A 4,192-nucleotide genomic window follows, 5' to 3' on the forward strand; every position below is an offset into this window, starting at 1 on the left:
CAGAGTGTTGAATAAGAAGTATATTCTTTGGTGCTTGGGTGAACTATTCGGTAGATGTCTGTTAGGTCCATTTGATGTATGATATTGTTTAATTCAGATGTCTGTTAATTCTCTGTCCTGTAGACCTATCTAATGGAGACAATGGGGTACTGAAATCCCCTGATATTAATAAGTTGGTATTAATCTGGGTCTTAAAGTCCTGTAGTATTGTTTTTATGAAGTTGGGTGCACCAGAGTTTGGTGAATATATGTTCATGATTATAATATCTTCTTGATTCATTGTTCCTTTGATTAAAATGAAGTGGCCCTCTTTGTCTCTTCTGATTAGTCCATTTTGTCAGATATTAGAATTGCAATGCCTACTTTTTTCTTGGTGCCATTTGCTTGGTATATTGTTTTTCATCCTTTCACTGGATAGTGTCTGTCCTTGAAAGTGAGATGAGTTTCTTGCAGACAGCAAAAAGATGGGTTTTGTTTCTTAATCCATTCACCTAGTCTGTGTGAAGGTCTGGCTTTGTGGACATGAATTCTTTCAGCCTATTTATATCATGTGACATTTTTCTTTCCCCTTTAACTATAATAGACATTTTGGAAGAGTAAAGTAATCTGGGTTGACATCTGTGGTCATTTAGAACTGGGAATATTTTGGTCCAGGCTCTTCTGGCTTTCATAGTTTGCACTGAAAAGTCAGCTGAAATCCTGATGGGTTTTCCTTTATATGTGACTTGTTTTTCTTTTGCAGCTTTCAGTATTGTCTCTTCATTCAGTATGTTTAGTGTTTTTACTACGATGTGCTGTGGAGTTTCTTTTCTGGTCCTATTTGGTATTCTATATGCCTCTTGTATTTGTATGGGTATGTCTTTCTGTAATTTTGGGAAATTTTCTTATACAATCTTGTTGAAGATCTGGTCCACTCCATTATCTTGAGATTCTTCTCCTTTCTGTATGCCTATGATTTGCAAGTTTGGTCTTTTTATGGCTTCACACAATTTTTGCATATTACATTCTTGTGTTTTCTTGAATATTTCATAATCTTTACTTGAGTGGTCTAATTTGTCCACTTTATCTTTCAGTCTTCATATTCTGTTTTCTATTTCATTCATCCTATTGGTGAGGCTTCCTCCTGTCGTATCTAATTGGCTTACTAAGTGTTTCACTTCCTTCTTCATTTCAGCCTGAGTATCCTTCAATATTTCTAACTCTTTTTCTGAATTCCTTCAGAAGTTTAACCCTGTCTTTTTTCAGTTGTCTGATTTCTTTGTGTGTTTTTTAAATCACTGAATTCTTTTATCATGTTTACAATTGTTCTTTTGAGTTCCATGTCATATGTTATCTCTAGGGGGTTCTCATTGTACTCCTCTAGAGGACTATTGGTACTTGGTGGGGATATATTATTTTGTTTTTTCATGTTATTATTTTTTCTCTGTGACTTTGACATGTGAATTTCTATTGTAGTTTCTGATTCTTTTGTGAGACTCAAGCCTTCCTTTGTTGAATTTAGGTCTGCTTCTTTTTGTAAACTTTATGTGCCTTTGTGGTCTTGTTGGGCATGCAAAGCTGGTTAGTCTAGGCTTCAGGTTCTCTCTTTTGCTTTTTTTTTTGGAGTGGCCAAATTGCTTTAGTCTTTAAGAGTTCCCACAGAGTCCCAAGTTAGATGAGGATCCAATGCTCTCAGGCTTTCTCCTAAGGTCTGGTTCCCTCCAGGAAAGATTCTGCCCTCAGGAATTTGGGGTCTGGCCTGGCCTGGGAGCAGCACCCAGGAAAGATACTGGTCTCAGGGAGTTGGTGGCTGTGCCACCCAAGAATTCAAAGGGAGGTGGGGATGGGAAGAGGCCTGAAGTACTCCTGGGGACTACTGGGTGGAACTGGCTTAGTCTGGAATCAAAGGATCAGGAAGCAGTGGGGATTCTGGGCCAAGAAGTCAGTCCAGGGGTCTGGGGAGCCAAGATAATAGATGGGCCAGTACCCAGGCTAAGAGGGGAGCTGGGAGGGTGAATGAGGCTGGGGGAGTCAAGGTGCTGTGGGCACCACTGGACTTACCCAGGAGAGGTGCTGGCACCAGGAAGCCAGAGGCTGTGCAGCCCAGGGAAGCAAAGAGAGGTGAGGGCAGGCCCAGGCCCAGAGGGCTCCTGGGGACTGCAGGGAGCAATTGGGTTGGTCTGGATGCAAAGGATCAGGAAGCTTTGGGGATTCTGGGTATAGAGGTCAGTCCAGCAGTCTGAGGTTCCAAGACAAGAAATGGGCCAGTACCCAGGCTAGGAGGGGTTCTGGGCAGGTGGATGAGGCTGGGAGAGTCAAGCCACAGGAACCCACCCAGGAAAGATGCTGCTGGATGAGGAACATCTGATCTTCCTAAAACAAGGATCTCTAGATAGGCTGACTAGATTCAGCAAATGGACAAGCTCTGGGGAACGTCTGTGGGTGCCCACAGCACAGTGGACAGTAACAGGGAAGACAGAGTATATGGGCTCCAGTGAGGGGGCATGAGAGGGTGCCACCTGGGAAGTGGGTATATAGATGAATAAGATTGTTTGGGATGTTCTTTATGATACCCACACAAAAAAATCAACAAATAAAAAAATGACTTACACTACCATTGAAATCTACCTGATGACTTTATATCCATACTTGGGTGCCAAGGATCTGAGTGTAGCTGACTGTGACCAGTAATAATCAGATACATAGAGATTATAGATGCATGTGCAAACATCTAAGTGTTAGTAGCATTAAAAATGAGTCTGTAGGAAACAGTATATTTTAAAATGAAATGGAGATCTTTCTTACGGGTTAAAAATTGATTTAGTTTTATGTCTTACAGGGTTTAAACTGAGTTCAATATTGTATAACTGTATTAATTCAACTGTGAACCAAAAAATTTATAGCCACTTTTGAAAGAGATGTATCTTTGCTCTGGAAATTATTATTAAATATGTTCAAGCTATAATGAAATGCTTCTTTTAATCATGTTGTTATTAAATAAATAAAAAGAGAAAGAACTTGAAGTCTAAAGTGGGTGGGAAGGTAGAGAATGAATTTGGAAGGAGTTAGGGGGAGGTGTGGATGTGATTGAAATACGTGTATGCATGCATGAAATTCTCAAAGAATTAATAAAAATACTGTATTTAAATTTTTTAAAAGTAAGTTGACTTACTGATTTGTAAATCTGGAGAGGGGACAGAAAATGAAACATGATTTTAAATTCTCTAGCTTAATTACTTTCACCAATTTGAAATACTTGCTGTGTATTTAGCATTCATGCCATGCTCCTGGGATCTCTTCTCTCTTCTAATAAAGCACATGCCACAGGATCCCTTATTTTCCCCTAATTTTCCATTGGTGTTTATTTATGACTTTCATGATACACATTGCTTGTGGTTAAATTTATGTGTCTAAATCACATCATTGTAAATTAGGTGCCCTTATTCCCTGGTCTTGTTTAGATCTCATCAGTGGAGCTCTATTAAGTCAGACATATTTTCAGTCACAGATAAATTGCTCTGTTCAATTTGCATTTCAGTAATTTTCTGATTTAGACATGGGGGTTGGTAATAGTCATAATAATTCAGGGACGGGCAAGCTGAGGGGAAGAAATCTCCCCAAATGCTTCCATCTCTAGCCATAAGCCTAAATAGTCTTTTTTTTCCCCCATTATGCAGTGTCTTCCTATATCTGAATACATAAAAGTTAATTATCTTTATAAAGTAGTGTTGGAAATGATTCTGGCTAGTTTGTTCTCAGTATATTTTGCTGTCAATTTGAATTCCAATCAGTTTGGTAAGGAATTTTGCCCCAGGGCTCCATTTTAACAGCAGCATTTCTGATTTGCCCTAATTTGCTGGAATACATGGACTATGAAAACCTTACTGTCAAAGGTTGACTCTTTGAAGAAGAGCACTGGTTATTGGTTTCGTAGCTTGAATTCTGCTTGTAGCCTCTGTCTCTCCCTTTTTATGAAGTCTTTCCTGGCCATTTCCTTTGTGTTTATACTGCCCTTCTCCTGTTTTCAGAGACCAAACTTCTTGGGACTAGGGTTTAACTTGTTTTCTTGTGCTAACTCATCCAGGGATAGACAGTAAGTAGATACATAGCATAATAAATAGAATTATTTATCTAAACTCTAAAACACAGTACTTGTCTAAAGCAGAACAGACACAGAGAAAGAGAGAGAGAGAGAGAGAGAGAGAGAGAGAGA

The sequence above is a fragment of the Nannospalax galili genome, unplaced genomic scaffold (genome assembly GCF_000622305.1).
Source record: "Nannospalax galili isolate Female #2095 unplaced genomic scaffold, S.galili_v1.0 scaffold676, whole genome shotgun sequence".
In the NCBI taxonomy this organism is placed as follows: Eukaryota; Metazoa; Chordata; class Mammalia; order Rodentia; family Spalacidae; genus Nannospalax; species Nannospalax galili.